The sequence below is a fragment of the Botryllus schlosseri genome, chromosome 7 (assembly GCF_051294905.1).
Source record: "Botryllus schlosseri isolate E-star chromosome 7, Bs_hap1, whole genome shotgun sequence".
Lineage (NCBI taxonomy): Eukaryota > Metazoa > Chordata > Ascidiacea > Stolidobranchia > Styelidae > Botryllus > Botryllus schlosseri.
In genome coordinates this window covers 7,132,452-7,147,058 of record NC_137242.1, presented here as the reverse complement: position 1 = coordinate 7,147,058, position 14,607 = coordinate 7,132,452, and the positions used below count along the sequence as shown (strand labels likewise).

Here is a 14,607-nt window from a genome sequence, read left to right as displayed (position 1 = left end):
TTTAATTTCTATAGTTATACCATAGCAATTTACAACGTTGTAAACTGCTATGGTTATACCATAGCAGTTTTCAGCCTAGCTACGCTGTAAATGGCTATGGTTATACAATCGAATGTTATAAAAGCTATGGTTATACCGTCAAAATTACTTGAACAGCTTCTTGAAGGTACAGAACTTCAATATACAATTGAATAGTATATTCATATTGAAATGAACCCGAATATATTCGGCTGACCATGACACTCGTTAGGGGTAATCGTCAGCAACTAGTAGAGAATTCAAAAGAACATCGTATATCGCATCACAAAATATGACGTCACCCGCATGAAATGTCGAATATGAGAGCGCGTTCAATTACAGATAATCGGGAAAGGATGACACTTTTTCAAACTTAGAATACCGGAGGAAAAATGGTGAATTTTTTCCACTTCGTGGTCGGTTGACTAAAAAAAAGGTAAACTTTCTCGCTCAGTGCCCAAAATACATTTTTTCATTCACATTATCAGGTGGTTGACTAAAAAAAAAACTTTCCGGCTCAGCTCCCGAAATAGACGCCGGAGCGTTACTTCAGAGAGAGAGAGAGAGAGAGAGAGAGAGAGAGTCTTTATTTTCATCAAACCAAAATACATAACACACGGCAGTGGTGGTGGTACAGAAAATATGCATGCACAGTATTCGGTATTAGATAGGAATGATCGATAAGGCCGTGAAGGTCATCTAGTCTGATCACACCAGCATCAAACAGGTACACTTGACTCTAACAGTCTGGCTGTAAAAAAATGTTACAGTAGTTAAAAAAAAATAGAAGAAAAATTAAACGATGGTAGCAAATGATCAATGAAGCAATGTCTGGGCGAGATAGGGCAACAGTGTTAGTGTAACGACAAGAAGTGATCAAGTAGGGCTTTTTTGAATCTATTATAGGGCAATTCACGGATATGTGGTGGTAATGCATTCCAGATGATAGGTCCCCAGTAGTCGATGGTCCTCTTAGTTAGGTTACTATTGGGTGGGGGTAAGTAGATATTTCCTTTAGACGAGGATCTCGTGTAATGGGAGTGGACATTTTTAGCAGGCATGAAAAAGTCATCAAACACAGGAGGCAAACTATTGGAAAAATATTTGTGAATGACTTTTGATACTTCGAAGCGATATAGGTCGTCAACTTGCAAAATTCGGTGCTTACGGTATAGTAAGGCGATAGTTTGGTACGTAAAAGTACAGATGAGATCAGCCGTATCGCACGGTTTTGCAGGTTTCGAATTCTGCACAGAAATGTTGTGCATGCACTTCCCCATACTACGATTCCATATTGCAGGTGAGAGTGGAAAAGAGAAAAATATATGGTTCGTAGTATTGATCTTGAAACCAAAGATTGCAGACGGGTCATTATTCCCACACACCGAGCTAGTTTTGATATTGTGCCGACAATATGCTGCTTCCAAAACATTTTGGCATCAATGGTGACACCAGAAAGTACTCAAAGGTGGTGTGGACACAGAAAGAAATTCTCTCGTTCACGCTTCACTTGGGTAGTCGAGATTGTTATTTTCGATCCGTTTTCAGTACTGACTCAGTGCAAAAGTCGGTATTGGTATATGTCGATTTTGACGATGTTTTATATTGGTATGGGTAACAAGATTTCGTATGGTATATCTGGATGATGTGATCTAATAATGTACCAAGTTTCAAGGTCCTCACTTCATGATTAGGGCAGTAATTGCGTTACCGAAGTCAAGTATGCTATTGTCGATCCGTCTGAAACAGTGATTTGACGCAAACGTAGGTATCGGTATGTGTTGATTTTGACAATGTTTTATACCAAGATTGGTCACAAGATTTGGTATGGTATATCTTGACGATATCATGGAACACTGTACCAAGTTTTAAGTTTCTCACTCAATTATTAGGGTGGTAATTGCCTTATTCAAATCGACTAAGGGTGGATTGCACAGATGTCGATTAAAAAGTGATCACCGATTGCCTTAATCGGCGATAATTTAATCAGCGAGCAAGGTCAGCTGGTGACTCTGTGGTACAGATACGGATTCGCCTGTGAGTTATGTTATCGCGGATTACTGACGCAAATCGACGCAAATGACGTACGTTAGCAATCAGCTGTTTTCGGTCGGTGGCGATATTAACTGTGTCGTCAGAAGGGAGAGATGCGCTCTTCACAGATATGTATGTTTAGTTGATGTCATGTGCGTATAGCAGCTAACTAAACTGTTGCTACTGCACAGTGTAAGGTTATGAACGCCAGAACGCGTCAGAACAAACGTTTTGAGGTTATGAAAAGAGGTATTGTAGGAATAGCACACCAAAATCATCGTCTTATACCGGTATTACTATGCCAGAAACTCTACTACAAATTTCGTATATTGCAGGACATTTATCTCATTCCTCAGGGATAAACTACGTCCTTTCCTTTCCTTTAGTTAGATAGATACTTTTCAGATAGAATTTTATTTTCCGTTTATTGGTGCATTAGTCATGATAGTCGCTTCACCAATGTGAAGATATACAAATTAAGTTCATACACACACTTTTGCATACGATTTTGACTCCATACCAATGACATTTGGCTCTGCAGGAGTGTAGAAGTAAATTTCAGCCATTGCAAGGATCTAACCGTTGTGCATCGTCACATTGCACAAGTCATATGCATACATGTGCTCAAGTGCTGTACAAACAGTAATGCATTTATGTTGAAATTTTGCAATGCAAAGTTATCTGCTGTATCCAGTTGAGTAATCTTGTTTGTTGACAGCCAAACCTCACTTCAGTTTATCAAGAATTTGGTCAACCATAAAATTCAATACAACCTGTTTTATAGAGAGCTACATTAATATAGTGCAATATCGACTTAAAATAACAATGGATCCATACCTCAATGTTCTTGCTACCCTCCAGATGTTAGAGAGCCTAGCAGAAGAGAGAGTGCCAAGAAGATTGGTCAAAGACAGAGCCAATCCATTGGAATATACCCTGGAGGTTAGCGACACCGATAACGTGACGGCACGACTTCAGCGCAGACAGATTGTTCAAAATCACTTCTCTGGAATGTCTTGAGTATTTCATCTCGTGTTTGAACACCAATAACCACACATTCAATTCCTCGTCAATTATTTTTATTACGAGATCCAGTAGCCTATGCTGTAGTCAGAATTGGACAACTAGAAAATCAGCTTTTCAAAATTAGACTATAATGATAATTATGGCTGCATATTTTTCCAAATTAGAATAGAATTATAGACACAGTAGTTATTTTTCAATTAAATTAGAATAGGGATTACTGAATATGTGAAAATTTGGAAATTGAATCTGCACAACTCGCTTAGTATTGTAGAGTTCTACTGTAGAATTTTCACCAGAAATTAAGTTGGTGCAATGTGCAAAATGCCAGCAATATAATTCTTACTATTCTAATTATACAGCCAATGAACTAGTTGTCCAAGTCTGGTTTTTGTGCTATTTCGATTCGTTGCTGTATTTTCTCAATTTTGCAGTTCTTTTTCCATTTCCAGTTTCTGGTACTTGGTACTTGGTACTTGGTACTGGTACATCTGTAATTCAAAATATTTCATTCTGATATCATGCTGCTCCTTTGCCATTTCCAGGACGCTCATTTCTGAACACCACATTTTGATCACCAACATTATAGGTAAAATATGATTTTTTTTCATCAACACACCTGGCTCTCTTTTTCGCGACAATTGGCGTTGAGCTTTTTGTGTTCTCTGTTTCATCTTGCATATCTGAATGTAGTCATGAATAAACTGTGGGTTGCATCACCATCATTGTATGCTAACACTTACCGGTCTGGTGTTCCATCCTGAAGTCTGTCGAGGGAACTGAAGGAAGCGTCACATCGCCATCAACAACGAAAAGGGCAGCAATTTCATTTGCTGCAAGAAAACTATGGTTAACAACAGTTGTATTGATTCAATAGAGTTCAAATTCAACAGAGCAATGTTAATGTCAATCAAAACAACCCGCAATGTTCTATTTGAAGTATTCGTGTGGCTATGTTAGTACCAACACGATTCATATGGATTTCAAATTAGTACCTCAACTTACCATCGCTGTTGTGACATGAACAACCAGCCTCTGTGTTCACATCCTCGTCGATGATGAAAGTGCAAACTGAATCTTCGGAATATGCATCTGAATAAACATTTTATTTAAAAATTGTAGTCAGAAATACATTAGAAAAGTTACTTTCAAATTATTTTTTCACGGTTTATCTTAACCTCGCGAAACATAGGAAGGATGGATGACTAAAATCATGACTTGACTCGAGTTGGAATAGGATGAATGGATTTGACTCGAGTCACTGCTTCAATATGACATACGGTATGAGAAATCCTGACTCGAAGTCAAATCTTCAAGTCAAGTTGCAAGCCTAACAAATAACATGGCCAACGATACTGCTCAGGCACCTGCACATCACAGTAGCAAAGCCAGACTGTTGCAAGTTAAAATTGGATGCAAGTTCCTCTGCTGTTGGTTGTAAGACTTGTAACATATTAAAAAAGTTTATGTCCTAAATGCACTCACCATTGTTCGTGTGACTATCGAATACGCAATCGTAGTCATACCGATGTTTCAAACATTCAATTTGAGATGGAATAAGGTCTGAAAAGTTATAATAAATATACCAGTGCTATAAAAATCAATTGCAGATTGATCAAGGAGCGTTTCAGATTAGGAATTTGCTGAGCAGTGTTCCCCATGTGTCGTTTTCGTATAGCTGATGACGTGCAGCAGTCTCTGGATATGGTTAGTTTGTTGGGAATTACAAAAAGACAATAAATCCATGTTTCTCATGATCATCACAATTTGTCTATTCAGTTCAAAACGAGCGTTAAAACGCGAGTATGAAGCACGCAGAGTGTCACGGTAAACACAGATGGAAACAATACATCTCCTACTGCGAATTTTAAAGAATTGTCAGTAAAATTACCTATCAAAAACCTTTTCCAAGGAGTTCGTCAACTGGAGGTGGGCCAGTTTTGGCCCGTTCGACGCGTCGTGATGCATATAACTTTTTTGCTTTATGTTTCAAAGTTTTCAATACATTCTGGAGTTGGCCAGTTGTACGGCTGCACGCGCAGGACCAGTATTCATAGCTGCATATTTCTTACTGATTACATCTCAGGCCGCATCTTTTTGTTATGCCGTCAGTCTTTTTGTCTTCTTTGGTTTCAATGTATTCTTCTATCAATTCAATTATTCTAAACTTTTCCTGTCTGTTGCAATTTTCCGTCCTCGTATTTTATTTCCAAAGTATACTATCGAATTCTGCACAGTGTACAGTACATTCTGTAAAAAATGCCATACCGGTAATCATAGCATAAGGCACTATCGGCTGTGGTAGGCCCACGCCCATAATATGCGCCAACAGTTGTAGTAGTGTCTGAGTACAATGTTTTCAGCTAATACCGCAACTGCACGTCAGAGCATCCAGTTAACACCATCTCAATACCAAATACTAGTGTACCTGTAGCCAGCCCAGACCGCAGTCAACGCGAAGCACACAGCCGATTAACTTTCTAGACACCTCGCTCGGCGGATAATATTTGGCCGATTAAAATTCACCGATTAGTTGCAAATCGGCATCTGTGCCACGGAAGCCAGCCGATTACTGACGTTTAATCGGCGATTAGGGTTTAATCGACATCTGTGCAATCCGCCCTAAGTATAAGAGTGCGGGGCCTATACGCATTGCCGATTTTACGCAAAACTCGCTATTGATCCTATGTTTTGATTCTGACGGTATCCTATACGTAGTTTGCAGACAAGAATTCGTATGGTATATATTTATTATATCAGCTAATGATGTACCAAGATTCAAGTCTGTCACTCATTGATTAGGGTAGTAATTGCCTTACCGAATTCGACAATGCCTAGGTGAGGGTCAGACTGAAACTAGGCTACCGCATAACAGATTTTACGCAAAAGTCGCTATTGATTGATATGTGTTAATTTTGACGGTGTTCTATACGTATTTGGGAGAAAAGATTTCGTGTGGTCTACCTTGATTATATCAGCTAACAATGTACCAAGTTTCAAGGCTATCACGCATTAGGGTAGTAATTGTCTTATCCGAATCGACTATGTATGAAGGTGTGCACTGAACTAAAACTAGGCTACCGCATAGCAGATTTTACGCAATAGTCGCTATTGATGTGTGTTGATTTTGGCAGTGTTCTATACGGAGTTGGGAAACAAGATTTCGCGTGGTATATCTTGATTATATCAGCTAACGTGTCAATTTTCAAGGCTGTCATTCAATGATTAGGGCAGTAATTTCGTTAGCGATGAGTACACCCCAATCCTTGAGTTACAACCCTAAAACTTGAATCAGTTGTTGATGACATCATGAAGATATACCATGCGGAAAAATGGACACCGGCCAGTGACGGCTTTTGCATAAATTCTGTTATGCGGTAGGCTAGATTCGGGAGTTCAGACACTGCAGCGGCAGGTCTCTACATACACGGTCGACTTCGATAACGAAATTACTGCCCTAATCATGAAGTAAGGACCTTGAAAATTGGTACAGTATTAGATAACATCATCAAGATATACCATACAAAGTCTTGTCACCCATCTCGATATGAAACATCGTCAAAATCAACATATACCAATACCGGCTTTTGCACTGAGTCAGTACTGAAAAGGGATCGAAAATAACAATCTTGACTACCCAAGTGAAGCGTGAACGAGAGAATTTTTTTCTGTGTCCACACCAGAGATGAGCATGGATTAGGATTAGGTTTTAAAAAAACAGGATTTGTAAAAATTTTTCGGATTTGGATTGGATTTGGATTAGACATTTTTTTCGGAATGGATTAGGATTTGGATTGGATTTAGCTATTTTCTGGGAGATTGAAATGTCATGTGGCGAATGGCGACAAACTTTATTCAGATCAGTTATTAATGTACTTATGGTTACTAAGTTATCTTGAATCAAGTGAATCGTTGGTTGTGGAAGAAAATTTTCGAATCCCTCCATTGCATAAATTAGTATTTTTTCTGAATTTCCAGTTAGAATCGGATTAGGATTGGACATGGACTTGAATATGAAAAAGTTATGGATTAGGATTAGGATTTGGATTTGAAGGTTCGGATTTGGATTGGATTAGGACATAGAAATTTCAAATCCGCTCATCTCTGGTCCACACCACCTTGGAGTACACTCTGGTGACACCGAGATATTTTGCTGAGTCACATATGGAGATTTGTTTATGATTGATGTTCACAGTGAAACCATAGTGTCTTACATGGTGTCGACACAGGCAAATCTCACGCCTCGGTGAAATTGTATCACGTCACAATTTCCATTTCACTACAGGCAATTTGACGGTCATTTTTGACCGGCTTGCCGAGCATTAAATTTGGTAAAACGGGTATCAATCGAAAGCTGACTCTGCACTGGTTACGGAAATATAAATTTTATTCCGCTCGTGGCCCTGGAACTCCCACAATCAGCCTCGAATTTTTCATTGTTTTGGAGATTCGCATTGGGACGCAACATTATCCCATATCTGACGTGTATTCGGCTCGTTATAGTTCAATCGAACTTGATACGATTCATAGCAGTTCATAAACATTAAAGCAGTGACTCTTAAAACTTCTTCGACTGCGACACAAACTTGAGTTTTAGTAACATGTCACGAGTATAGGGCCGGGCACAGTGATTCGAGTACTCGAATCTGAATCGAGCAATAATTTTAATGATACGAGTCGAGTAGTAAATGTCGATTTTTCGAGTACTGAAATTATACGATCCCCGCCACTGCAAGTGAATTTATCAACGAGTATCATAGTTTCGATACAATTTTCCATGCGGAAGCCTTGAAACCTTGATTGGCCGTATCGCAGCCTAGGAGACATTATACAAAGCTACGAACGTTACTGAAAATAACACATTTCCGAAATTATGATCATCCCACATTGTCACAAAGTGTAATGAAACCTGTATGTTAGAAAAAATACCAATATACTATCTTGGATGTGATGGATAACAGGCATTATATTCTTTGTGGTGGCATAAAAGGTCCATATGCAAACATTGACATATTATATCCTATTATGACGTCATAATGAGCGATACTCGAATACTCGACTCGAAGCATTTTACGTGATTCAGAATCGAATGACTCAGGTACTCGATTTTGCCCAGCTCTAGTCGCGAACCAAACCTCACAAACATCAAGAATGTATTGGTATGTTACGCTTTGACGGGGTTATGTGTGACTGTGACATATAGACCGCGCAGACAACAGTTGTATGGAACGCAGCTCTATAAAACATGTCTGACGACGCGTGCGATTTCAAATCCCGGTGCATTATTTTCCTCTGCGGCTCGCATTCGTAGTTTGTACTCCTTCTGTCTACTCAAAATCAGGGCTGTGGAGTCGGTAAATTTTACCACCGACTCCAACTCCGACTCCGACTCCACACATTTTCAATATTCCGACTCTGACTCCGACTCTTGAGTCTTTAAACGTACCGACTCCGACTCCGACTCCAACTCCGACTCCGACTCCAACAGTATTACCAATTTACTTCGAAAATTATATGCAACACTGTCGGTTGAATGACTATCATACAATAGGCTTACCATACGTCCTCTTTTAAGAGGATTTGTCCTCTTTTTTGACTTTTTTGAAAGTGTCCTCGGAGGACGCCCTTTTGTCCTCTTTTTTGAGATTTTGTCCTCTTTTTTGAAAATTTAGGTCAGATTTAGAGGAAATTGCGAGTGATATGCCGCAAATTAGCGCAGAAATGAAGCTCCGGCGGGTATTTCGGAGGGAAAAGTGGTGATTTCAGCTCTGAGCGGAAGTGATGACCTTTTATTTTTTTTTTTTTTTTTAGTCATCCACCTAGCAATGTGGAGTGAAAAACGTGATTTTGAGCTCTGAGCGGAAGTGATGACCTTTTTTTTTTTTTTTTTTTTTTTTGTCAACCGATCATGAAGCGGGTGAAATTTACCTGTTTTTGAGAATTCTTCTCCAGTTATGCTTGTCTGAAATTTCTGAAAAAGCGTCCTCTTTTTTCATTTCCGAAATATGGTAAGCCTATCATACAACCATTAAACATATGCAGACATATGATCAACGGTGGCATGTAAAATTGTTTCATTGTAGCACAGCTTGAAATATACACTATGCAATTAACATGAAAGAATGATTTGCTAAATATCCTTCCTTTTTCATATTTTATAAGTTTTTTTTAACATGGACTCTCTAATATCATAATATGTATGAATCATTCAAATATGACATATATCCAATCCTGTACAATTAAAAAATCCAAGTGTAGCTCTTGCACATTGTAACAGCTGTCCCAGCAGGGTGCCAGTAATCGTCTCACGCACCCTTTCACCTAACCTCTTTTCCCACGACCTTAATCTCGTATCGATAAAGTAGTCTGCGAAGCACAAGCCACGTGCTTTGAGAGAATGCCAGTGTAGCGCCGTAGCGCGTGTGTTCGCGAGTCAGTCGCAGAGTCGTACACATACAATTAGATACATCTAACTTTGTTCTTTCTATATTCGTTAATATGTTGCAGTATGATTTGAACCTGGTAAATCTACAAGTTTCTGACCACTAATTACTACTATTTGGCTGTTCTGTGCTATTAAAGAAGGCTCCTTGGATCTGCTTGTGTGATCAGGATTGCAAGAGTGTACTCAGAGCGGTCATTAGTCAGTGACTAGTGCCAGCACCCTAACTGCCGCACCCCAAATCCCCCAATTGGGGGGGGCCCGAGCTCGAAGGGGGCCCCAAATTATTTCGTGAATTAGCATAAATTATAGAGTATTTTTTGAAAATTTATGCAATATTTTCCAAAATTTTTCGCGCTGCGCGCGATTTAAAGTTGCCAAATATCTTGATTATTTGGTACTCTTCCCCCAAGAAAAAACACGAAAGATTTATATAAATGGACATATCGGCGTTGGCTATTAATACGCAACTACGCACCAAGATATATAACGATTTACGACTTATTACATGCGACTCCAAGAAGTGTGCCAGAACGATCGGCAGCACGAAAAGCTTGGCCGAAACAGAATGCCCTTACGCAGACCGAAAACTTCGTTATATATACAAAATAATAGGTTTAATTGTCCAACACAATCGGCCTTGACGGCTATTTTGGAGTGGTTCCATTGCCATGTTAACATATGCGGAATCAGCGCGACACTAGCTTTCGATTAAATTTCAGCTCACGGGGCGCCAGCTATAGGACTACCAATTACGCTGCTTTTAGCCGGCTGTGTACAGTACACTATGCAGTGTGCAGCCTCATTTCGCCGCCCCTGGCGCAGAGCCAGAACCGCCAAGTGGCTGCTACACCACTGATTGTGCTATGCGCAAGTTGAGGAATTTCTGATTAGATGCGCGCTTTCTCGTCTGCTATAATCTCTAGGCTACTAATTCTTGTCTGCTTTAAACACTCGTATTCCCTCGAAGACACTTGTCAGTGTTTGATTTGTTATTAACTCGTTTCTCGCGGCGTCCGGCGAGCTCGCGTCGGCCCCTGAAAATCCGAGGGAGCCGGTTTGATTCTCGCGCGGGGTCGTACCCATATCCGCAGCAGGTCTCCAAGGTGAACAGCCTCTGGCCGACGGAACAATGTAGGCAAGGGAAGTCGGCAAATCAGATCCGTAACTTCGGGAAAAGGATTGGCTCTGAGGGCCGGGTCGGTCGGGCCGCGACACATTCAAGTCGAAATACAAGCAATTACTACTAAATAAATACAGTCCATCCTCAAGATTACCGGACCACGACTGACCTATCGATGTCGCTTCCCATGACATGCCGCCCTATTTATTGTCGCTTTCTTTTTTCTATACTATCTTCTTTACTTTCATTCAGTGTGCATGCCTCCTCTTTACATCGCCTAGGCCAAGGTGGGTGTCAGATTCCATAGACTGCTCCTTGTCGCTTCGACATCTTCCTGTCTTTTCATTGTATCGCATTTTTTGTGGTGTATTGAACTGATAAAATTGCTAATAAACCAATGATGATGATGATAACCGGGCATTGTGCAGTGCACGGCGTTGAATACCGTTGTCAAATACTGATGCAACAAGAGATTCTCAGTGGCGGAAATTCTGAATTTATTCGATTAGTTTGAGCGGGACCTTCTATGTTCCAATAAACTTCATTTCTGGACGGAGTCTATCGGGCGCAACCATGCCGCGGATCGAATTTCAAAACATCTGGATTTGTATTTCTCTTGATAAGGCTGCAGCATGCGCCCATATTGCGCTTGCTGCAATAACACCTATATAATTAAAATCACACCATTTCACGATCAAATTTGACTGGCTAATCGGGACTTACGTAGGCCGTAGGGCGTAGGCCACGGGCGGATATTAACCAGCGCGTTGTCGGTATTAAAACCCTAGGTGTGTAGCAGAGATGAGCGGATTTGGAATTTCGATGTCCTAGGGTGGATTGCACAGATGCCGATTGAAAAGTAATCACCGATCGCCTTAATCGGTGATAATTTAATCAGCGAGCAAGGTGACCTGGTGACTCTGTGGTACAGATACGGATTCGCCTGTGAGTTATCTTATCGCGGATTACTGACGCAAATCGACGCAAATGACGTACGTTAGCAATCAGCTGTTTTCGGTCGGTGGCGGTATTGACTGTGTCGTAATAAGGGAGATATGCGATCTTCACAGATACGTATGATAGTTGAAGTCGGTAAAGTCGTTGTGGTGTGAGGTTTATTCGTGTGCATATAGCAGATCTAACTAAACTGTTGCCACAGCATAGTGTAAGGTTATGAACGCCAATCTTCCTGTTCTATTGTGCAAAACCCGTCAGAACAAACGTTTTGAAGTTATGAAAAGAGGTATTGCAGGAATAGCGTACCAAAATCATCGTCTTATGCCGGTATCACTATGCCAGAAACTCTACTACAAATTTCGTATATTGCAGGACATTTATCTCAATTACTCAGGGAAATATGGAACTAGATATTACTCAGGGATATCTATAACAATATATCCCTGTCATTACTTTCCAAATGGAATTTCACTTTACGTTCATTGGTGCATCAGTCATGATAGCCGCCTTACCAATGTGAAGATTTACAAATTGAGTTCATACAACGTCTGTGTAGATTCTGTAGAACACACATTTGTCGTTGTGTAAGATTTTGATTTCTCCCTATCAATACCAAGTGGCTCTGCAGGAGTGTAGAAGTAAATTTTAGCCATTGCAAGGATCTGACTGTCGTGCAATGCGACGATGTTAACATACAATAAGTCATATGCATACATGTGCTCAAGTGCTGTACAAATAGTTATGAATTTATGTAACAATTTTGCAAAGTTATCCATTGTTACCCAGTTGAGTAACCTTGTTAGTTAACAGCCAAACCTCACTTCAGTTTATCAAGAAATTGGTCAACCATAAAATTCAATATAACCTGTTTTATAGAGAGCTATATTAATATAGTGCAATATCGACTTGAGAATAACAATGGGTCCGGTCCATACCTCAATGATCTTGCTACCCTCCGGATGTTAGAGAGCCTAGCAGATTGGTCAAAGACAGAGCAAATCCATTGGAATATACCCTGGAGGTTTAGCGACACCGATAACGTGATGGCACAACCGAGCACGACTTCACTTTTCGTGAATGTCTTTAGTATTTCATCTCGTGTTTTAACATCAATAACCACATATTCAATTCGTCGTCAATTATTTTTATTACAAGATACAGTATGCTGTATTCAGAATTGGACTACTAGAAAATCAGCTTTTCAAAATTCGACTATTATTATAGTAGTAACGACACAGAATTTTCGAAATTGGAATACAATTATAGATACAGTAGTTATTTTAGTTGTCCAAGTTTGGTCTTTGTGCTATATCGATTCGTTGCTGTATTTTCTCAATCATGCAGTTCTTTTGCCATTTCTAGTTTCTGCCTTTTTATTTCCGTTTCTGGTTTTTGACATGCATCTGTAATTCAAAATACTTCATTCTGATATCATGCCATTTCCAGGACGCTCATTTCTGAACACCACATTTTGATTACCAACATTATAGTTAAGATATGATTTTTTTTCATCAACATACCTGGTATTTTCAAACTCTGAATTCTGGCTCTTTTTTTTGAGACAATTGCTGTTGAGCTTTTTGTGTTCTCTGTTTCATCTTGTATATCTGAATGCAGTAATGAATAAACTTTGGGTTGCATTACCATCATTGTATGCTAATGCTAACACTTACCGATCTGGTGTTCCATCACGAAGTCTGTCGAGGGAACTGAAAGAAGCGTCATATCGCCATCAACAACGAAAAGGGCATTTGCTGCAAGAAAACTATGGTTAACAACAGTTGTATCGATTCAATAGTTCAATAGAGCAATGTTATTGTCAATCAAAACAACCCGCAATGTTATATTTGAAGTATTCGTGTGGCTATGTTGGTACTAACATGATTCAAATGGATTTCAAATTAGTACCTCAACTCACCTCGCTATCCGCTCAATATGCCGTCTAGGGCCACGGGACAGTGTTCAGCAAGCATACAGATCCCTCAACATATTAACAGTTCCTAAAATGTGCTCTCTAGAAATTGCAAAGTTGATGCATAGATACCATAATGGCAATATTTCCGATGCATTGCTAGGCCTATTTCTTCTCCAAAAAGACGTCCATACTTATAATACCAGATCTGCTTCTTCTAACAACTATTTTATTCCACGTGTGTCTTCAATGGCTCAAAGATCCATTGTCTTTTTAGGACCAAAACTATGGGGTGAGATTCCAACTGAATTGAAAAATATGTCTTTTAACGAATTTAAATATCATTATAAAAAGCAGCTCTTACAATCATAACCTTATGGCTACTGTTTAGTTTCTTCATTCTCATACCATTGAGAGTTTGGTACCGTTTGTATTGTTTACTTGTTATTTTACCAACTGTTTAGTTACTTGTCATTATATAGCTAGATTGACAGCAGTGATATGCCAAATCATTGACTATAGATATACATATATGGGTTATATGTAATTGGTATTGCATGTTGACCTATATGTGACTGTCTGTTTAATGTATGAGGTGACCAGCTGACTTGAAGGCCTGAAGGTCGTATCGCTGGCCACCATTTCACAGCATTACTTTCTTACACATGAAAATAAACTTCTGTCTGTCTGTCTGTCTGTCTGTGACATGAAGAACCAGTCTCTGTGCTCACATCCTCGTCGATGATGAAGGTGCAAACCGAGTCTTTGGAATATGCATCTGAATAAAAAATTTAGTTAGAAATACATTACTTTCAAATTATTTTTTCATCTTAACCTCGCGAGGAAGGATGAATGACTAAAATCATGACTTGACTCGGGTCAAAATTACCTGTTTCGAATGGGATGAATTGATTGACTCCAGTCACTTCTTCAATGTGATATATGAGAAATCGTGACTCAAATTCAAATTTCCCATTCAAGTTGCAAGCCTAACAATAATATGGTAAATGATATGGCTCAGGCGCCTGCACAGTAGCATAGCAAAGCCAGACTGTTTCAAATTAAAATAGGATGCAAGTTCCTCTGCCGTTGGTTATT

At 39.5% G+C, this 14,607-nt stretch overlaps 2 long non-coding RNA genes across 3 annotated transcripts; both read right to left on the bottom strand.

Annotated features, from left to right (window-relative positions):
• Positions 1-3,114: 3,114 nt before the first annotated feature.
• On the bottom strand, positions 3,115-5,646 carry LOC145443272 (uncharacterized). Of its 2 annotated transcripts, XR_013916365.1 has the most exons (4): positions 4,561-5,646; positions 4,081-4,167; positions 3,819-3,908; positions 3,115-3,758 (listed from the first exon to the last, which is right to left on the bottom strand). It is a non-coding gene; the product is annotated as an uncharacterized LOC145443272 (long non-coding RNA). The 2 variants fall into 2 exon arrangements; XR_013916364.1 differs by having other exon boundaries at positions 4,081-5,643.
• Positions 5,647-11,474: 5,828 nt separating this feature from the next.
• Positions 11,475-13,341, bottom strand: LOC145443631 (uncharacterized). Its single transcript, XR_013916497.1, has 3 exons — positions 13,271-13,341; positions 13,118-13,204; positions 11,475-13,000 (listed from the first exon to the last, which is right to left on the bottom strand). It is a non-coding gene; the product is annotated as an uncharacterized LOC145443631 (long non-coding RNA).
• Between the last annotated feature and the right edge of the window lie 1,266 nt (positions 13,342-14,607).